At 39.6% G+C, this 23,585-nt stretch overlaps 1 protein-coding gene and 1 long non-coding RNA gene across 4 annotated transcripts in view; one reads left to right on the top strand and one right to left on the bottom strand.

Annotated features, from left to right (window-relative positions):
• The window catches only part of LOC143147556 (uncharacterized), an 84,361-nt gene that overhangs the window by 53,125 nt on the left and 7,651 nt on the right, over positions 1 to 23,585 (top strand). Inside the window, exon 2 of one of the 3 annotated variants that reach the window (XM_076312893.1) lies at positions 22,009 to 22,066. The exons of the other annotated variants lie outside the window; for them this stretch is intronic. The gene's annotated coding sequence lies outside the window, so the exon portion shown is untranslated. The remainder of the gene's footprint in view (positions 1 to 22,008; positions 22,067 to 23,585) is intronic. 3 annotated transcript variants of the gene reach the window in all.
• LOC143146718 (uncharacterized) lies at positions 11,948 to 13,739 on the bottom strand. Its single transcript, XR_012992057.1, has 3 exons — positions 13,649 to 13,739; positions 13,470 to 13,569; positions 11,948 to 12,036 (listed from the first exon to the last, which is right to left on the bottom strand). It is a non-coding gene; the product is annotated as an uncharacterized LOC143146718 (long non-coding RNA).

The following is a 23,585-nucleotide window of genomic DNA, read 5'->3' as shown; positions in this document are numbered from 1 at the left end:
GAGAAACATTTATTACGTCGATCGTAAAATTTGTGTGCATTTTATAACCGAGTCGAAGAAAGACAAACACCGCGAGTGTCCCATTTTTTAAATCCACAAGTTGTATACGGTAAAATTGCTATCATAAATTCGTATAATAAGGTTATCGTAGGAGATAAGTTATTTTCATACATCTCTATTGAAAATAAGAAGGTACCTTTCGAAATGCGTGATCAGCGAACAACTTTACCTTCGTATTTAGGTAGATATATTACACTCGTTCGAATAATTATTTTACAGTTTTCACCTAACGCTCGATAACTGTCAATTTACACGGGCATTTTGCAACAGCTCTACTCTTTAACTTTAAACGATCGATAAAGTTTACCTCGCGAGATATTCATACTCATACATAATGCAAAGTTGCGCCACTAACGCTACATGTATTCCGATACAGTCGTATAATTAGCGCGGAGACCTGTATAAATTTGCAAATCGAGAATGACAATTTTACTCTGTTTTGATACAGAGAAAAAGAAATTGGAAATACTGTTACGGACTCGGGAACGGTTCCGTTACAAAGGTATTTAAATCGTTTCTGATTGGCCAATAGAGACGATCAAGTTTCACCAGCGGCAATAGTACCGCTTTAACATATTAATATTAATGCATCGCTCGTTGAACGTATCGTACGTATTCGAAAGGAAAAATACAACAGTTACGAGCTTCGAAGCGCTATTTTTCAAAGCCAACCGATTGGGTAGAAAGATATTCGATGTTTGTGAAAGAATTCGTACAACGTACGGTATCACCCGGCTAACTGAACGCCAATCGGGTGCGATCCTGTTCAGTTATTCGGGGAGAAGTGGGATGCATCGAGAACGAGAGGGATAAAGTGGTGGGGACGACTCCAACAGAACTTACGTGGCAACCTAATATTATCACAGCAATACTAAATACACTTACAACCTCGTCCGTACCAAGCTCTCGTATCGCTCTGTTAATGTTTATCCCACTCGTTCCCAATCGCTCGGATCTATCCCCCAGTTCACCATACGTTTACGTAACCTATCCTTCGTTTAAAAGTGTTGTCGATTATACCACAATGTTTCTCCCGATCTGTCCACCCGATATCGTCGTTCATTTTTTCTTTTACAAATCGTGAACGACGTATTAATTTTCACCGCGACAACCCTTTGAAATTTCAGCTTTCGTGGGAACCTTTCTCGGCGTTCAAAGGAGATAAACGATCCCGTTGATCCTTTCTTTTCGAGTATGGACTGGCCAAAGTGTCCCCCGAGTCGTCACCGTCCATTTCTGTAATTCACGCGCGAATGGCCGCGCGTGTCCCATTAACGCTTACTACCACGGGCTGGGTGTTTGAAAAAGCCCAGTAGAAACACCGTTTCGTAACGCTCCTCCCTTTTGCTACTCCTCTATGTCTCTGCCCTGTGTTCTTGCACTTTTTGTTCTTTTCCGGTGTGCACGCGCGTGAAACGCTTTATTGGCCACGTTTATGGCAGCGCATCGAAATGAATCGGTAGCTGCCCGCCGCGACCCTGAATCGCGGCGCATCGACGTTACTTCATTCCCTGACCCTGAGTTAGGGTTGCTTTCGTAATCCTGGCTACGTGGAATTCACCTGGAATTCATTATGCACGCTGGAACTGTGAACGTTAATTAGGACCGTTAAATTCTTTGCGCGCCAAGTGTCTTTAACCTAGTAACTAGTATATCGGTGAACATATCGGCGCCATTTATAGCCATTTTCTTTATTTCTTTCCTGTCACGCGCTAATGCGTATCGATGCAGATCTCGGTGGCAATTAATCTCTTTCCTTTTTTTTTTTTCTTTTTTTTTTCACATTGAAAACTTACTTTTCAATAGCAGGTTGAAACGACGGGTGTATCGTTAGAATTCGAAAGTTAATCTTATCTGGAATATTATGCGTTTTATTCGTAATATATTTTCGCCGAGGGAGTGTGCATGTGCGTGTGGTGAAAATGTGAATTATTATTTGGAATTTAACGAAATTCCAAAAGGTGCTTTTTTTTTTAAACGAATCGAGCGAAATTAATGGGTAGAAATTTAACGTGCATTCATGAATTAATAACAGAGCGGGCGAATTTTAATTTACAAAAATTAGAAGAAAGTTACTATAAACGTTACGTTTACCGTTATACGCTGTATTTACATATAATTTCTCGAGAATAAAACATACTGCTTCGTTACCAGGGCTAACAAATTTTACGTAATATAATTCAAAAGCAAATCCACGCAACGATAATGTTACGTAAAATTTTGATACGTACTTGGACACATATTATCAATTTCTAATGTATACTCCACTTAATTCAAATTTTTTTAAGCGTCATTGGTATACTTGGAGATTAAGTTCAAGTTTCGTGCACGATTATTTTCTCCCTTTAAAATATTTTCTATTTCTCACGTGTTATTTAACATTAGTAGGTTTACAGTATTAATTCTTATTCCGAGAATGCCATTACTTGTTATCTCTATTTCTCTCCCTCTCTCTCTGCCCTTATATAATTTCAAGGAATATTCTAAAGAGAACTACAAAGTCGGTTAAATAATGAAAACAATTACGTAGCAATATCTACCGAACAACTATGTCGTTAGTCATTAAATACTTAAATTATAAATAGCTTCGAATTTAATTAAATATTCTCGATATAAACATTTGAAACTTCTGTGTATTAAAAAATGGTACGTTTCATATTTATGTTTTCATTATTATGTGAATAAAAAATGCATTATTTGTAAATAACAACTAATAAATAATTCATCGATGGATGGATGTCATTGGTATTGTGTGACAATGCACGATACAATCACACTTTTATCGTTAAAAGTTACCATTGATAGTGTTTTTCGAATAGGTGGTCGCATTTACGATATTCTTTGACCCAAGATAACCCGTACGAGGTATACCACTAAAGCCAATTTGTATACATTAGAGTAATTATCACAAGACCATTTACATTCACGGACACATGAAACACTCGCCACTGACCATCCCGTTAATTAAGCGATACTAAAATAATTATCAACAAACCGAGCAATGTTTCACAAGTGCTTACTCGTGCTTTTCTCTCGTGCATCGCTATTCCATTTTCACGGAGCCACTGGTACTGTTACAACTCTAAAATTCTACTTTTTCACGGAGCTAATGGGTACTGTTACAACTCTCAAATTCTACTTCGTGGTGCTAATGGTACTGTTACAACTCGAAAATCCTCTTATTCCAAACACGCAGGCGATTCTACTGTACCGTGACCTTTACAACTCTTTCTTGTTAGTTGAAACACATTCTCTGCTTTACAATGATGCCCGAGCGCCTGTCTTGCGTCTTTTATTTTATTACGTACATAGCGAATGAAGAAGAACGGTAGATACTTTTAGTACACGAAAGTGTAATTTATATCCCAATACGGTACAACATCGATTATTGATTCGTGACATAGGGTAAATAGTTTCCGTTTTCTGTACGTGTTTTTCAGTTGGAATAATAAATATTTTTTACAATTTTCTTTCAGCGTTTGAAACTTTTCGACGTTACAATTTGTATCCTTTGTTAATTGCGGAAACGGACTTCGTCCGCTTGGACTTCCCCATTCGTGGATATGCGCATCAGATTTCATTGCTTATTTTTACTTCTTCGTTTTATCACACGGCTTATATAAAATACACTGCTTAAGAATTCGATGATGCCATCAAACAATTACCAAGCCATTATTCCGCGTACTAATAAATAGTAATTGCCGATCGGATATACTTAAATGGTAATTATAGCTATTTTTTTGCTACCGTCCAAATTACGATACTGAAGAGGATTGCTCCTAAGCTTAGAGTCCTTAGTGTATTTTTTACGAATACTTCGATGTTAGTTACAACGTTTCCTCGCCGAAGAAGAAACCCAAAGTGTTTACATAATCGTAAAAATTGATTCGATGGGGCATTGTTTGGATATCTGCTATGTAGTTGCATTAATCGATAAAGTTTCGTACGAAACGGAACACAAAGGAATTGAAGAGGTTTATGATTGGATTAGGTTGATGCGTAAATTTTGTCCATCAATTCCTTAATGCGCACAAAGGAAGAATCTTGTCTCTTCTAAGAAATTGACGACATAAACAGTAACTACAAAGCATAAAGAAAGCCAGCTGATGGTACTTTTATTACTCTATTGTTAATCGGGTATTCGAAAGAGATCGTACGAGCATTTAAAATGGCCGATGATACGGTTCGTATAAGGCACTGACTGCTTTACGAGTTTGGACTTCGATGTAATGTAATTGATACAACAAAGAATGTTTGTAAATCCGAGGATTTTTATGAACAAGACATCGCGCAACAACAATTGGAAATCGACAAAAATAATACTAATAAATACGGTATTACTCGGTCACAAGTAACCGAATCGGGTTTTACTCGTGTGTTCAATTTTTTTAACGATGGAAATATGTAAACGTGTCTCTCGTGTATTTCAGCGAACGAAACTTGTGCAGAAATCCCCAATGTTATACCCAAGGAATAATCGTTCAAATATAGCAGGACTTTGTAACGATTTGTTACGTACAAATTTTTCAAAACACAATTATGTTCTTATCCAAGGTGATCCAGGCATGCTACATTTTCTCGTGATGAATTTTTAATTATTTACGCGACAGTTCTCGCATGATACGAGATCAAACTTGTGAAAATTCTCGTTACGAGTTATCTAGGTCTATGGCGTAACCGATGTATACTCGCGTACCAATCGTATCGATGTATTGTGGCGCGTTGTGACCAAATGTTGTATCGTAGGTCTGAAATGGCACAAAAATTTTCCAATCGCACCACGTGCCACGGGATGGGATTTCGCAGTGCGTTGAAAAAAGAGCGCGAAGCATCTGCAACCTCGCGCGCCTGAATTCAATCCTTCCGAGACGAATTCCTTCGAATCAATTTTTTACGGTCACTTTCTAAATTCTTCAATGCACCGGGCACGTGATGCGGATAAATCCTGGCTCGATAGCACAATGGTAGAAACTGAAACGGTGGTAGAAAGAACGTGTATCGCAACGATTGATACTATTGTCACTAACGAGGGGAAAACGATGGTAGTATTCTTTTGCAATCGTAATTACAACTACCTCGAAATGTCGAAAATGAAGTTAACGATTGTCGTACAGAATAATTTATTTATTTTGTCTCGAGGGTCCTCTTCGGGAATCAATTTTTTCCTTAACGTCTGGTAAATTTACCAACGAACGAGAAACTAGGAATATATCTTTCGGTAATGTCGTTAGTAATTTAAAATGAAAAATTTAAATACAGTTATGTAAACTGTAGATTTTGTAGCTCGAACAGTTCGCGAGCAAACGGAGAGCTGGAATCTGAATAAAAGAAAGAATAATCGGTACTTAACCATTCAAACGACTTTGCGAATGTTGCATCTAGGGAATCAATTTTTTCGTTAACGTCTGTTAAATTTACCAACGAACGAGAAACTCGGAATATATCTTTCGGTAATGTCGTTAGTAATTTAAAATGAAAAATTTAAATACAGTTATGTAAATTGTAGATTTTGTAACTTGAGCAGTTCGCGAGGAAACGGAGAGCTAGAATCCGAATAAAAGAAAGAATAATCAGTACTTAACCATTCAAGCGACTTTGAGAATGTTGCATCTAGCAACGACATTCTGGTACGAGAATCTTAACTTTATCCACGGATTTGAAGTAAAAGAAAGCGCTAACAGTGTCGACAGGCCGTCGAATTGCGAGAGACTCAGGCGTCGAAGTCTATCAGAGCGTGTCTGAAGGAGTTGCATAGATTTTTCATCGATTCCAGTTTGCTGCTGTCATTAAATACTGCTCAACAGGGTCGGATCTACTCTTTTTCCGAATAATATGAAATATTACAACTCGAACGAATACGGTTTTACTTGTCTTCCATAACTTGAACGACCAAAGTAATCGCACTGCGAAATTAACTAATTGTCTTCGTGACAGACTTGCTAACGAATCGGCTGAATACTCGATCCAATTGAATTCGTATTAACTTCGATTGAAAAACTTGAAAAATACTTTAATCCGCTGGAAAGTTCTTCATTTGAATAGAAAAGTGACCGTGAAGTGTTGGCGCGTTGTCGATCATCGAAGTTTGCTCAAGACTAAATAAAGTCTATCGACTTGGTTGAGTTTCTCTCGAAAAATTTCTTTACCGCTAAACTTAGCCCGACTTTGCAATCGGGTACAACGTGGTACAGTGAAATAAAATTGCTTTTAGGATAGAAGATGAAATGCAAATGTACGTAATCGAAGGCACTCGGTATATCTGACAAGTATATACACAATTTTCTTTTCCTGTTCCGACAAACGAACCGGGAACGAGCTCTCGTCACGCGGTTGGCCAACTCGTCAGTGATACATGCATATGTGTATCGGAAGCAAGCGATTTATCGAGTCAATTTTGCGTGAATTTTATCGAACTGTTTGCGTGCGTGAGTAAATTTCCTCAGCTTCAACCTCAGCCCCTTCTCTTCCTTAAATTATTTACATTCTCGATGAAATACCATTAAAAGAAACTATTAAATCGATGAATTTCAAATACGAACATTCGACGATGAGTCTCGTTTACCTTTAGTCATTAAATTCATAATCTTGTGCGCGTAGAGTGGTTGCAGTGAAAAAAATGTCCAGATATTTGTTCAATTTCACTATTCTAAGAGTTAGAATATATTTTCCACACGTCTCACATTTACGTCACTCTCGTGTCAATTCTTCTTTCTTTGCACCTTGTCCTCTCACGGTTTCGCATTGATGAATTATGACAATGCGTCAACGGAAATTATCGATGAGTTTCGGGTTGAACGCCTTGAAAGATCGATTTTATTTCTTCGATCAGACAATTCGCAGAAATATACTCTAAGGTCGAATAACGCATACTTAAGTAACATGTGTACGTTGTTGCTTTATGACGGTGAGTGCTGACAGATTAATTAGTTTACATAAAACTTCGCTGATGGCACCAAAGCGAGACAGTTGGTTCCAAGGTCCTGGCCGCTGTTACACACGATACCCATAAATATTACTTAATGTTACATGATACAAAGGAAACGGAGAATTCTTAAAGTCAATATTTCTGCACCGTTTACTCTGTCGACGTAAGAAAAACGCGCAATAGGGCATCTATCATTGCTTAACACGAGGACCAGTAATCGTAGCAATTACATAATGTAATATTAATAGCTCGAATGTAGCTTTCGATATATTATTAGAGTGTTAACTGCAAAATTTTAATTACACGCGTATTAAACATTTCACTTCGATCAAAATAAGCTATATTATACTCAGCGTACCGTTTCCAAGGATTTACAATTCGTTAAATTTCATTTTTGCCAAATTCAGGCGTTTTCGAATCAATAAATTCAGAGTGTTTTTTGCGAATAAAGCTATCCCAAGGTTTTACACACTGCTAGTTAATCGAAGAGAGATTAACCTTATTATGTTCACGAAAATACTTGTCGTAATCGTCTTGGAATGAAGCAAAAGTTTCGGCAAATGTGTTAATCTGTAATCCGTAAAATTTCACCAGGATAAATAATAATTTGCTCCTGGAATCGTTGAAGCTATTTTAAACTTTAAATGTCGCGTGATAATTGGCGGAGCATTGTTATTTCATAGCGATTTGAGATTCGTCACGACTAGGTTAGTCGTATCGTAAGCTACGAACCGCTTCGTTGTGCGCTCGGCGGCATAATGATTCTGCGCATCTATGTCGCGCAGCCGTCAAGAGGCTCGGTGCACGTGACCAAGAAGCGTGCCGGAAAAGAGAGGGGGTAGCCACTTGCCCCTTCAACGGAACGAATCCGTGCCGGTCACTGTACGCGAAAAAAAAACTACCTCGATGAACCGTGGTAACTGCACAATGTAAAAAATTATTTTTCAACCAATTACTCCATAAGCTATTAATCAAAACAACTGAATACAGTATTCCTTTAAGATGGCGACACACATGCCAACGGGTCAAATTCTAACTTTTCTGTGTACCAACCTTCTAAATGCGAGAATAAGAAATCTGCAGTGAATTTCCGAGGAAGCTAACATATAGCTCGAATACTTGATTCTCTAATTACATATTCGGAGCGGTGCACTGTTTCGTAAATACAGTACTGTTTATTCCAAATAAATGGAGTCTTGAAACGTGCACAAATCAATCCCATAAAAATAGCCATAAATAAATTACCCCGTATTATCGCACCATGTACATCGGATTTAGTCGTTCGAGACACACTTCACAATTCAATGGTCCCTAATTATTGGTCATATATATGGTAATTGGGAACATTCAGAGAATGATAAGGTTCAGGTGCGATTCGCGGCATTCGGAGAACGTACCAGTATCATTTTTTTCATGCTTGAAAGATCCCGTTGAAACGCGGTGGAATTAATTCTTCATAAAGCGGTGGATACGTTTTCCCTTTCCAATATTTCCACGTGAAAGAATTTCAGCTCTGGGTGTACGGCGTAAAAGTCTTGAGGCACGTACATACACACAACGGAACACACCCGTAATCGTTGTTCAATGTACACGAATATTGAAAGTCGCTTGTATCGAGGGGGCGGGTTCACAGCTCACCGGGCAAGAATGTTTTTGTCAGGCCTGAAGAACGCAGAGCCCTCCACATCCATCTCATTTTATTACATCTTATAAGAGCCGCATCGTGTTGCCTTCACGCGCGTTAAAAATTCGGGACTGGACAAAGTGAAACGCATCGAAGAATACGTGAAATAGGTTTCAATATTAACAAAGAGGCGCTCGGAACACGCTTTCTTAATTCCTTATACCTCGAATCGTAGATGTTCACGAGTTAGTTAACGGTAAAATCTTTAAGATTCTTGCAGAGACGAAACATTAATATAGGCTTACGTATCTTGACCGACGATTAATATCGTTTGTTTGTTTGAAACGTACATTTGTAGCTAACTGTACAAATATTGGGAAAGGAGAAAAGGAAAATTGTGTATTTACTAATTTACATAACATTTTTGAAACTTTTCAAAGTGTCGGAGATCTTTCCAACAGATAAAATCATCGAATTAGGTGTCCCACCATTTACAGTAATGCCTCGTCAGTTGTCGCCGTTTCTACCTCGTTAGGTGTCGCGGAATTATCCCCACCGAATGCCACAGATAACAGCGCACAATTCTTGGAACAATTACCCCCTCCCTCGTTTACTATCGTTTTTAGTCCCAGAACCTGCGAGATATTGGATATTGTATTTTAAACACCGTATTTTTATATTTTTATTATCGTGGTATTCGGTCAATTTATATACCATTATTATCTTTTTTATTTTGTCGCGGATATCGTTCTTATCGCGATACAATTCACTTACGAGCACAGCTCCGTAAATTTTATACAGCGTTCGTTTATTGTACACGTATCAAAAGCGAGATTTAGAAATTCATACGTTTCCGTTGTTCGTTTTGTGAAAGAAGCCCAGGTCAGGAACAACGTAAACGATTTCACCTGGTCCTCTTCGTATTTCTTTCTTCCTGCTGTTTCTCGCGCAAGAGCTGAATAAAGTCGTATGAAATAAAGATCCGTCCAAAGAAGGAAAAAACAAAACACGGTACGCCGCCAGACCACGAGAAAAATACATTTGCTTCTAAATATAACAGGTCGTTGGACGGATTTAGAAATCCTGCTTCGTCCGTGTTTTTTAGAGTTAGGCATAAAAAGACGGGGGGATCCACGGCCGTCGGGATTCTTCTGACAGCGCACGGCTCTTCCAGTTTTACTGGCCACTGAGTGCAACATTCACCTCCACAGATATACCCCCATAAAATCCAAAATTATTCTCTTATTTATCCGAAAATAAACCCCAACTCTTTTGTCCACGAATTCGATGCACTCTGCGCGCAGCGTAAACAGTCAAAGGGAACCAGAGTAGAGCATTACACGAAACGCGAAATTTTCGTTTAACGAATCAATTAACTCGAACGAAATGGTTTCTTTTTTTGTTTTTTTTCTTCATTTTTAAAACGTTGATTAACAAACGCGATTTCATCTCGCGCTTGAGTCTGTTCAACTCGAGTGTACTTTTGAAAGCGACTTTCGACGTTAAACCAGCTTCGTTTAAAAAATGTCGAAGGAGATTATCTTTATCGTTGCTTCTTCGTCGATGTTCGAAACATAAAAGTTGATAAAAATATCGGCTCGAAATAGATCGTTATTTTGTTCGGTTTCGAGTAACGTTAGAGCAAGTGAAAGTCGGTAATATCGTTTCCAATTATTACTTTTAATATTATTTTCAAGCAATATCCGCGCGATTCTGTTTCGCTAACGTGGCGACTACCTACCTTCATCAGCAATCTGATAACACACTAACGCTGGCGGTTGATGGATGTCATCTATAAAATACCTTTAGAGACACCAAAGTAGTCTTGCAACATTTCCAGCCGCGTTTTATATCACGAATTAGAGAAAAAGGTTCACTCCTCTCTCGTAAACGAAACACGGCGTATATTTATGCATACGACGTTTAAATAAAACGTGCAAAATATAGATTACGTGTATCGGAATTAATTGCCGATGCACGATGAAACGTATTTCATAAATATCGGTTTAACGAGAATTAAAATATAAACGAGAAGTTTATGAATTCATTACTTTAGAGACCCTCTGTATTTAAGGTATCTATCTGTCATGGATCATTAATCGTCAACTGCGGAGTTTTAATTGGTCAATTGGCAGAAGCCTCAAAGGGAATTGGCCGTAAAAACCAAAACCGTGGAAGCTTCAAGTATCTCGTTATCTATTCGATTTAACGAAACGAACATTTCATATAAAACATTACGTAATGGTACTCTCTCCGAGGAATTCGTTTGATCGGTATTAAAGCATTTATATTTTTGCACATTTAACGGATGCAATAATTCACTACGGTCGGTCTTACGAGCGCTTGCACAGAGATTGCTGACGCGGTGTTTATATCGATTCCCAGTGGATACTTAAGTTCGCTGCGTGTTGCTAATTAATTTCTAGGAATTATCGTCGGCACGTTATCACCACGAGAGTGCAACGTTCTGCACGTTGCCCCAAATGCAATATCGCTTTCCATGCTGCGGAATTACATCGTTTCGCGGTGTTCCTTCGATTACTTCATTCCTACCTGGCGCGGTAATTCATTTTCCAGAAGGCAACCTCTCGGGAAAGTATCGCGGAGGCTACGAATCATTATACCTGTAGTGGAATATCTGACCGAGTGAGAGGATCGTGATCTATCGTGTACGTATACGTGTGTATACGTATGTGTGTGCCGTGCGCGCCTGTACGTACGCAAGCGATGTGAGTGCTCGAAGATTTAAAAATTTATACGCGAAGTTGCGATAAATCACCGAAGCGACGCAGTGAAAACTACGAAATGCACACCCCAGCAACGAAATGGAATCTGCGTGTAGATGTTCGAGGGGCTGAAAAGCATTAGAGTTCCGTGTCTCGTGCTTGTCACGGAAACAATGGGGGCGTTGATCGAAGAAATGGGAATCGCTGCAAACGCGAACAAACTCGAAACTTGTACTCCCTCTTACGTAAGAAAACGTTACTTTCCGAACGAATTTTGTTTCTTACGTCTCTTCGAGTCAAGGTTCCTCGTTGTCGCGTCACGGTGTCACATCGATCGTGAAAAATTCTATTTTCGAATCGCGTAGAACCCGAACGCGAAGATAAACAAAACGGAAGGACAATCGTACGGGAGAACGTTGGAAGCGGTGGAGCCTCGTAATGTAAACATTCCTTCGAATCAACCGAAGAGTTTCGTGACCGTGCACAGAGGTGTTGCTTTCGATTAAGAATAAACGTACTTCGTCGATCAGAAAACACAGTGTCGATAATGGCGCTGTAGAGCGTTTAAGCGCTATCTGCGTACCCCTCTCATTGTTTCCTGTCCCTGAGAACGTCTTCGTAACGCGTATCCGTTCCTGATTGCGAGTAACGTTAAACCTCCTCGTACGAGATCCACGAGCATCGAGTGAAATCTGCGATACCTGTAATTCACACAAGTGCTCTATTACTCGAGCCCGAGTTAATAATTGTTGATTCAGGAGTAAAGAGCGCTTGATGCGCCATTAGCGCAGTGCCTCTCAAACTTTTCTGACCGCGGCCCACTTGGACAACGCGCATAACTCATTGTCAGTTGTATCCACCGGCACTTCCCATAACCCCCTTTGCCGACGCGTCATATTTTATCGTCAGAAGCGAGCCCACAAATGCCACCCGGAAGTGTAGAATTCTGGACTAGTGGGTTTCGCATTTATTCTCGACCCTGAACCGGTAACGAGTACAAAATTAAGTCGAACGAGAATTGAACTTACGGCGAATTGCTCTCCGGTCGTGTCGGTTTGGCGGACGAGATACCCACCGAACGAAATGGATGGAAAATTGTACTCGGATGTCTGGACGTCGTTCGGGCCACGAGCAAGGTCGAGAAACTCTAGGTCGTCGTAAAAAATTTCAAGAAAATCAAAGACGGTTCGGTCGCGTCGCTCCGGTCGCATCGGTCCGGTGTGCTGGCCCACTAAACATTCGCGTAACTCACCGCGCGGACCACACTTTGATGAAAGTTGAATTAATATATACGAGAAAAGAGGAGAAAAAAGAAAACGTGAATCGAAGATGAGAAATTTAGGTAGAATTTGTGTCTCGCGACTGGATCAGTGCCACGAAATAAGAAAGTTTATCGAAGCGATAACGATAACGAAGAACGCGCGACGGCGAGACACGTTTCAAATCAATTTATTACACGATAATGTTTACGAAAACTATGATTATACGTAATTTGTTACGTTAATACTATTTTACAGAGCGCGAGTTCGTATTCATAGTAATTAACAGGTGCTTCGTATGACTAATATTACGAAGTATTAAACATTCAGTCGTGCAATTATATATTCGTATCGTGTAGATACGTGTCAAGTGTCAAAAAACGAGAAAAACAAATGGATACGACGGAAATGCGCGTTACAGCGCAATAAGAATTATTTATAAATTCGCCGTTCCACGAATTACACAGACAAGGGGTAGGTATATGCAATACTAAAGTGCGCAGAAAGTGAATTTAAGAATACATTTTCCGAAACTTTTCTTTTCTGGAATTGCATGTGCGTACGTGAATCGAGTTTCCAATCGATAGCTAACTATAATATCTTGCAACACGATCGTTCTGACGAGTCTCAACACACTCGCGAAACTTGTATACGGTTTTATAATGTTTACGATAATAATTATTTTCACGCTTCGCAATTGAATCGGTATAACGATGTGGGTCGTCGACAAACACCGTAATGTAATTACAATTACAAATCCGAACGCGTGGTATTAACTTATAACGCAAGATCCTCCGATTACATTTCACCAGCGAGTGATCTTTATCGTTATTAAACTGTCAACTTGTCCATTATTATTGAATTTTTACTCTCACCGAACAAAATTTTCTTTCTTCGAATAATTCCACCTTCCTTCGATACTTCTTCACGATCGGTCGCGATCGCTTTACACGATGTTACGTCCGATAATGTCCCCTGAATGGAAACAAAAAATTAGAAAATAGCACGCGACGGCATACATTATTCAGTATGAATTTCCCGATGTTTGCATTACGTGAAAGCGTGCTAATTCCATACTGCCAATCGTTGGTGAAAAATCATGCGTCGGGTAGGAAAATAATAACCCGCGGAGAGACACAACACGATGGAATAAGTCGTAAAGTAAACAGAAATCGCGTCGCCCAGACTCATTACTCAGCCTCAGGGACAGGTGTTTATGATTAAGACTATGAGGGACTGGTGTTTAGGGTGGTGGCAGCCTGGCGAATCGCCAAAGTCTTAATTCTTACTACGACCCAGACGAACTTTCGGTCGTACCGATTATTACTGCCTCTTCCCAACCTCCTTGGCCACCGGCCAAACATGTTGCAAACATGCTCCGGAATTCCCCACGCGAACACCTTCGATGCGTGCTCATCGTACGCCACGCGGATCTTCGATTACTCACCAGGAAGAACAAGCATCGGAGACAATATTTTCGGCCGATTCGAAACAGTGTACGAAAACAACGACGATGAAATAACGGTAAATTTAACACTAAATTATAACTCCTCGACACACTTACTTGTAAATTGCTCCACGTTTATTCGAAAACTTTTCAACCCTTGGACTCTAGATCTCGCTGTACATTTTAAACTCTCTAACGAGCACGGTTTACATTCTCGTAAAAAGTTCTCTGTTTTACAGAATATCATTCGATTTTATCGCGATTGATTTATCAAAAGAATTAATTATACTTAGCGTTGTACAGAGTAAGATACATTGTTTCTAGATAGTTTCGACTCTTTTTGTAGGGTACACGTATCAAAGGTAAGGGCCGGATATAGAACGAGATATTTTTCAAATTTCATTTCCAACAATTTATACATAGCTTATGTAGATTTGTATACGGCTCCGACTGGCAAACCGTATACTAAAATTAATCATTATTATTACATTACACGAAAAATCTTCTTTGGTACATCCTTCCTGATTTATCTACAAAGTGATAAACGTATGTGACAAGTTTGCCCGAAATTACTTTGATAAACGTTACGCAACGAGAAGGTTCAAATCTTACACCCGAATTACGCGCGAGGTGATCAATCGAAACCTTAACCTCCTCAGGAGCACCGCCACGAACGTGTACGTATACTTTTCGAGTTATTTACAATATTACATCATTGCAAAATCTCTAGACACCGTGGGTAGATATCTGGAATCTCGATGTTTCGTATACAAACACACCACACCGAGAAAAAAGAAATCTCGGTATTGAACGGAAGTAGGGGAAAAATATATCGTATTATTTCGTTGAAAAGTAATCGAACCCCGAGGTTCCGTTTCGTACCAAATTGACCGGAACGGTACACGCGGGTTAAGCAATCCGTGTACTTCGAAGCGCCCTACTAATGATTTCCAAAGTGGCAAGTAGGTAGAACGACAAGTAAAAAGCGAGGAAATAAAGCAAAAGCGTCGAACGAACGCGAGAAAGCCGCGTGTGCACCGCAGAGAACCCGCCGGTATACGATACACGTAAATACGTATACACGATCGTGGAGCATCGCGATACTAAATAGCGGCGACCGGGAAAAAATAAAAAGAATAACAAGAAGAAGAAGAAGAAGAAGAAGAAGAAGAAGAAGAAGAAGAAGAAGAAGAAGGAGAAGAAGAAGAAGAAGAAGCAGAAGCTGCCGCCTCCGGGAGAGGAGGCCTCGAGGTCGTGGCTGCGTAGTTCCCTACGTTGGCTCCCACGAACGGAGCCACCAACAGTCGTTTTCCAGATCAGATTCATTGACCTCGCTGAAACTCTCTCTCTCTTTCTGTGGACTTGGCCGCTGGTGCTTTTTCTTCGCGACACCGACACACCGAGATGAAGTGGGAGGGATAGGGAAGCACGGGAAAAGAGAAAAAACGGCCGCTATCGTGTCCACGATTAATGCGATCTTGCGACGAGCGACGACCATTGAACGATTTCTTGTTCCGAGTTTGGTAACGGTAGAGAAGAATGGCGCGATTTCATGGTTATGCGTTGGTTAAGGAGAGGAGGGGGCTGACAAATTAAAGAGTTTGGCAATCGCTTCGCTGATTCGAGTACTCTTGTTTTTACGTTTTAAAACGTCGACGAAACGATTCGTTCGTTTCACTTTTCAATAGTGGATAATCGAAATATTTATCTTCGATACGTTTTATCTATGTTCGAACGAACGTTGCAGGATATAGTGTTGTGTATAGATGTGGCGGAAAAAGTAAGTGAAATTTGAAGTCATTCGTGTACGAGTATCATTATCGAGAAGTGTAGGAAACGAAGTAATTTGTAACGTAGAGAAAGAAATTTAAGTACTTTTCATATTTCTTTTTAAATTGTTCGTGGTATCCTTATACTCTGTTCGTTGGACAGATTCGACTCTCGTGGAAATCATTTTCATTCGCAACGGATTACTTGTGATACATAATTTTTTCATGGAATATCAACGGTTATCGTAAAAGACGTCGATTATTTATCGTCTTAAAACCGTTCCCTCGCCGGATGCGTGATCCTCAAAGAAGTGTGTCACGTCCGATCGTACCGGTGCCCGAGATGCACCGAACGAGATTCTGTATCGATCTAATGCAACTTACTTTTCGATCGAAGGACTCCTTTTTAAGTAACGCACCGTGATATCTCCGCTGGCGTCGCTTTAATAGAATCTAGATCATTTGTACAGCGCCGCTTATTCGATCCTCTCACTGGCTTGTTTTCCATTTGTGCGATAATTGCCCGATGAAACATGAAATTTATCGCAGAGGCTATAACATTCCTACATTACGCTGAACATGTTTTGAATATACCTATAGTACTACCAAGGTGTTCTTACGTATCAAACCTCGTAATTGATACGTTAGACGGCAGAACGAACGGGACGCCTCTGACCTTCCTTATAAATCTTGCGTTTAAAACAAAACGTTGATTACTAAACGTTCGTAAATTTTATTTTCAATGGAAAAAACAACGCACCGATATAAATACGAATCTCGAGAAACGCATCCTCGGTGATTGCATGGAAACCGGTGCATTGCATTGACAAGTGAATGAGATGCCCACTTAACAGCGAGTGAAGTTCAAGGTGGAAGGAACAGGTAGTAGCGGAGATTCTCCTCACTGGATCGAGTACATCCCTCGTTGCACGAATCTTGTTGCTCGCAGCAATTTTCAGCACCGTTTCGTACAATCGTCGAGTTTTCACAGTAGCGGTAAACTACTCTATCGGTAAAATTACGTCTCGATCAGTCAAATCGTTCAAATCGATACCTACCGTCAGATACAAACTTCCACCGTAGCAGTATCTATTCCATTAATAGAATTATATCGTTGTCGACCGATTGTTTTTAAAATCTCTTTATCCCTCCTCTTCTCTCTACATCCTCAAATCGTGTTCGAATGAAAAACTATCGTTTGCGTGCGATCGTGTCGATTTAAAATATTATTCGTTCGATGTACCAACCACGAGCCAAATCTATCGGGTGTGACGATCAGATATCAAACGTCAGCGATGAGAAGATGATGTCTGAAGGGAAATTGTACAGAGAACAACAAACCTCTCAGAGGTCGAGCACGGTGAACAGTCGACGTCGGAGGAAAACAGTACGGTGCCTTTGAAGTCCGTAAAAATGCTCGGAAGGGGGAAAAATCATGCCTCGAATATCTTCGGAACTGGAACACGATCGCTGGCTGTCGATCGAGCAAAACCTGGCCAGCAGAGAACCTAGGAGAAGCTGGTTTACTAATCACCCGAGAAACGCCGCGATTACAATCCCGTGGAATGTGCTTAGAGCCGTCGTTTCGAAAGGCTTCTACTCTCACGTTCTAGCGGCCGTATGTTTTTACATATGTATATTCGAGGTGATCGCGTGTACTCGCTATGTGCACCGGCTGCAGGAATTTGTCTAAGACCGGCAAGATCGCTTTTAATATATAGGGTGGGGCGCCCAACTTTATCACCAAAAACGAGACTTTCGAACTCGGTCGCTACCAAGCTCCGATAGTCTCGTCGATTTTATCTGTCGGTCGATAAATCATTGGGGGAGGAGGGCCGCTCGCGGGACGTGGGAAAAATTTATTTATACAGGGACTATAAATTTTTATAGAAGTAAATACAGAGAGGAGAATCTCCGAATCCTACCTACTGGAATAATAAATGCAGCTGTTTCTCGACTACGAGGCGCAGGGGTATAAAATTTAAGGGCTCGAGGGAGATTCCGTTCGGTTCTTTAAATAGAAAGTTCAAGTATCTAGATATTTGAAACGTACGCGGCGCGTACGAGCACGGTGAAACGAATAAAATCGAAACAACGGGAAAAGAAAGTAACATTTTTCGGGAGGGTGCGATAAGCTTGCCGAAATTCTTACAATATAGATACCACGCGCGATTTTAATTGTAATTTCAGATTCACGTTGCAACGAATTTCTTCGCATCGTTATTTGCCCGTCCAACCTATCGTTCTTACCGTTTAATCGTTTACCGATAACGCAAGACGCACGTATATCGAATATTTTACTCGATTGATTCAAAGTAGCGAAGTCAAGTGCCTCACCCTGTATACGAACTACCTAGTGTAGTGTTCCCGACCTCCTTAGATCAGAGAACGTTCAATATATTCATTGGAATTGTTTCGAAACCATTCACATTATCTTAAGGAATTCCATGTAAATCATCAAGATTAATATTCCGCGTAATTCGATTAACGCCGCATATGGTTTGTTGATCTTGAACAGGGAATGGTATTTAGTGCGTCTCTGGTTGTGTAATTTTACATTGTATCACTATGTCTATATTTATACAGGAGAAGAATTTTATTAATTTTTAGACAAAGGTGAACAAACTTTTACGTACTGTAAGTCGACTCACTTTAAACGTACCTTGTCGTTATACATGGATCACAGATACAAATGATCATTTACGTGAATTCCATCGTTTAATAACAACGGATTAAAGTGTCCGTTGAGGGTAACCGTGAACCCTGCTAATCGTTTAAAGAGTATCTAAATTCGTATATTAGAAACTGTTTAAAATTTGCAAATAATCTGGCCCAAGAAGTTGCCTTTAGAACTTGGACTTTAACCTCTGCCTCTTTGATCCACTTGAACCGGTTTAACGACTAATTCCCTTTGCCAATGCAAAGTAATATTACGTGATATAAATTTTTGAGATCGATCGGGTAGACATTTTCCTTTTAAACGTATCGTTAGTGAAATATCTCTAAAGTACGGTTAACAGATGTGATATAATCCATTCCTTGTACTCAAATGATACGAAAGTTGATACCCTTCCTTCAACTACCGTCTACCAGTAGTTGATGTCGGGCAACACAACGAAGGGAAAAGTATCCTTGTTTATTTGATTCTTCTCGTTTCTTTTGAGTTGTTCTGTCCACTTGATTGTACCCTTCTTCGCGACTCACATAATTTACGACTTCGGTATATTCTACTGCTTCACCAACTATACGCAGAGAACCTTTTTACCCCGGCAAGAGTGATCTGTACTCTTCACCGGTGCTGTAGATTCAAGTACAAGAAATAGAAGTGAGATTTTGTATAAACATTAATCGCAAGCTAATCCCGGGGTACCATGCTCCTTTTTTAGGTACAATAGTGTCTCTGTGGAGTCCAGTGAACCCCATCGTTATTCGCGCTCCCTGTGTTGTTTATAATCATTATCGTTCCTTGAGAAGTGTTAAATTCGAAACAGCGTATCAAAAGCGAGACATCCGTGCGCGGTAATTTGTATTCGAAGTTACAGTTCTCGTACTATGGAACACATTTGATCCTGGAGTGGTAATTTAGAGTCAAGATAATGTTCAACGAATCGATTCAATTCGAATTGAATTCAAGTAATTTAATATCGGGACGCACGAGCCTAACATCGACGCGGTACAATTTCCGTTATCGTGATTTCTATTTAACCTTTCTTCCTATCTAATAAAAATAAAACCCACAAAGTGACCGTTACGGTTTCACGTTGCATAAGTGCAAGATTAATGACCGTGGTAAAAAAGAACCACGGGTCTGAAAATTAACTTTAACCACGTATTGCACATATCGTGTCGATAAAAAATGTTATATAAATACAGATCCGCGAACGTTTCTTTCCTAGTTACAACTTTCAATGTTTAATATCAGGGGAAACCTTCAAAATGGAATTTCAAATGTGTAAACATAAGTCTAATCCGTTTGAATACGATAACATAACGTAAGAAATCATAGTCAGGCACCTAATAGCGATAAGAATGACAGTATTTTCGCACGTGTTTAGCAATCTGTGAAACTACGCTGCGAAGCTATTCTTCCTCGAAGTAAGAAAATTCGAATCACTGTAATTCACGAACCAAACATATACATAGCTCCCTTTATCGACATAAAGAGTATAATATGTTATTGGATTAGACCTCTTATTTTAAATACACACCGTATACGGCGAATGGCGTACAAATATGATAATGGGTATGTTAATATGGTACAAGAAAGGAACAAGAAAATTGTTTCTTCAATAAGTACAATATATTCGTTATGATGAAATTTTTAAGTGTAATTACGCTCGAGCTAATATTTAATTATTTGACAAGGAGAAGATCTTTGCCCGATAGGATTGTGCAATTTAATGGTTTAACAGACAGGTTGGGAAACCTTTGTCATCAACGAGAGTAATTACTTGCGGTTGATTGGGTTTCGGTCATTTCGACATCTAACTTGTTCGATTTCCATGTTCCCTGTAATAATTTCACAATGCGACGGAACGAGTATGCGGCGTGGAGAATCGATACGACGTGAAATTAGGGGAACAATAATCTAGGACTGTTCTAATTAAGAACAGTCCCTTTTAAAATTGCATTGCGTAAACAACGCGCGTTTTAGAAGAAATTAAAAATCTTTGTTTCGTACGTACGGTCGGTATTCGTTTATAAATGTCTGTGCAGTTTCAGCTCTTAACTCTGATGCCCTCTGGTTTTTTTGAAACTGTTTGTAAAAAAATGTTAATCTTTCCGGAACAAAGAGATTCCACATGGAGGTAAAAAATTTGCTTTATTGCAGTAAAATTTCGAAACATTTCGTTTTTTTTCTTCTAATACGTCGTCGCGAATTCGAGCCTCTAAACATGTAAAAATATCGTCTATTTTTATATTCGTGTACCGTTCCAAGGGATGTAAATTTCACGAGTCTGATCGTAAATCGTTCGATAATTGCTCGAGAACTTGAGTTTCGCGGCGAGTATTTATTAGAAAGAAAGGAAAAGAAACGCGTTAACATTCTACCACGATACGGCAAACATCTCTGGTGTTATTGCTAGTATTGCAAACCGGTGAATGGAGCGAGTACAATGAACATTCGTTCGACAATGTACTACTCACTGTAAGTGGAACCGAGTATACAACGATAACGTTATCGGGACTCGTTACATTGACAATCGTGCGATTCTTCGAATCGCACTTTGAAGTGACGTTCTTATCTGGCGAGGAGAAAGCCTTCGATATCGAAGCGTTGTTCGGCGTATACGAGCAATGAAAGGAGCTAATCCATTGACGACCGTGGATAGTAAGATCACACACTCTCGCGTAAGGAAGGAACTGCTACCGCCTATCAGTGAAAGAACGTGCATACAAATGGCGGCTAGAAAGCGCTCAGGATCGCTAACTTTCGTTACCCGTTCGGTAAGAAACGCCCGATAGAAATTTCTGTTCCTCGATTACGCAACGAAAGTTTTTCTCTTTCGAGAGTTCGATACAGTGCGGCACGAGAACTACGGCCACACAGACTCGGTGTCGGTTGGAATAGTATCCCAAGGAAACGGACCGAAATAATACTTAAGGGAACCGAACAGTTTCGAAATAAATTTCGAAGTAAATGGTTCACAAAAGTATCCGAAATTTACAATCGGTAGAGCCAACGAAGAAAATCCGTAACTTGAAACGACGATTTCAAATTTCTTTACGATACGACGAGTCTCGAGTATTGAGATTGTATTTACAGAGATTCGGTACGCAAGAATTATGTCCAACGGACATAAAATATTTATTGGCAACATTTCGAAATAAATGGCTCGCAAAAGTATTCGAAATTTACAATCGGTCGAGCCAACGAAGAAAATGCGTAACTTGAACCGACGATTTGAAATTTCTTTACGAGTCCGTAACGAGTCTCGAGTATCGGGATTAGTTTTACAAGATTTACTACGGGAGAATATGTGCAACGGGCATAAAATATTTATTGGAAACGTTAGATACGCGGATGTTATCGATTTCGAAGAAAGTTGTTATCATTATATTACTCTGTATCGATATTTTGCAAAGTCGTGTTTACCGCTAAATGTTTACACGTTTGATCCACTCTGTGCCCAGTTATGTCACGAAAGATGCTCGTCTGTCTCGAAACTTGCACCTTACTATTACTCTTGATTCTAGGAACTGCTTGGAACGAACGACTCTGGATTAATCGCACCCGGTGACCGAAGACGATAAGGTAGGCGCTAACATTAATCATCTACCAATGGAAAACGAAATTTATGTATTTTTCATTACATCTTCGTACTACCGATGGATCGATGAGATTTTCCAGGTTTTCCATAATTACGCACCCCATTCTGATACAAAAAATTGAGAAACGACTCGAATTACCTATAATTAAAAACAGTTCGTACGAGATCGTGTTTGGATTCATTTTCCTCGTTAAAATCACCGCAATCCGTTGGTAATACTCACATAAATATGTAATGAAAAATATACCGATTTCAATTTTTATTCGTGGATGTTTTTAACAGCAGCGTCCACAAATGAAATTCACTTTATCCATTTTATAATTTTTCGTACGGTGAAAATCTAAGCTACGAACCGAAACTTTTGTACCTAACAATCTATATATATATACAATAAACGTATATATTGTTGCGTGTATATGCATAGATAGACACGTCTGTACACTGTTTAAACTATCCCACTATTTTAAGTCAATTTAAGAAACGATATTACTTGTCGGATGACCCTATAAATTCCCTATCCTCAACATGTTAAATTAACCGCTGTGAAAACTACTGGATTCATGAAAAACGAAGAAGTTACCACCGTTTCTGGCGCCGACTCGGATTGACGAGTCTGATGTTGTGCCTGAAAAAAGACGAGATTGATGCTTGCTTTTTCTCCCGCTGCGATCCTCTCGTGCCGCTCGGTGTTATTAGACTGGTTTCTCCTTTATTTATAATACCTTGCATTTCCATGAGTCGTAACATTCGCAGGGGTTCCACTGGTTGGCCAAGGAATCGCGTAAAGTTGTCTCCTTCCGTCCGGATACTCCTTCTGGTCGTAAATCTTTCAAGGGTAGGCCGCGTTGTGGGAGCACATTCGTTTCCAAGTCTTTTTGTTCGCGTTTCTCGAGAATAATGGAAAAACAGTAAACACATTTTGTTAAGTATGTTCTTCAAGAGTTCGAATAATTGAACGAAACGAACGATAGGCAATACGTTGATGACAGGTTTCGAAAGAATTCGTGTTGTAAAAATGTAAATGTTCATTTTCCAGGGTAGAAATGTTTCTGTCTTGTTCCTTCTTCCCGTACTGTCTACTTTTTGCGATTTTTTAACGTTTAACGCCCGTTTCTCTAATCTCACTCGTTACTATTTCCGTATGTTAATTTCTCTTACCTTTCCTCTCGCTGTACCCCTTTCGTATCCAAGTTATTCATAAATTCCTGCGCCGCCTTCTCACGTGCAAACGCTAACCATTCACCTACGTAATTTATCGCATACCGTCACATTGTAGCAATAATACAGTTCGAAGATTACCAAAATTTCGTATGAGATAATTCTTAAAAGTTGCAGTAAACTGGTGCAGCTACGAGCGTACGTGAATTGTGGAATAAAAGGTAGCACTTTATGCGAAATTAGACGATACATTGTATATATAATCGTTTCGAATTTATTTCAATTGAATGTAATTTGATATGGTAGATAAATTTGTCGGAAACACCGTGTTTTGAAAATACAATT

The sequence above is a fragment of the Ptiloglossa arizonensis genome, chromosome 5 (genome assembly GCF_051014685.1).
Source record: "Ptiloglossa arizonensis isolate GNS036 chromosome 5, iyPtiAriz1_principal, whole genome shotgun sequence".
Taxonomy (NCBI): Eukaryota; Metazoa; Arthropoda; class Insecta; order Hymenoptera; family Colletidae; genus Ptiloglossa; species Ptiloglossa arizonensis.
This window is presented reverse-complemented; position numbering and strand designations above follow the sequence as displayed.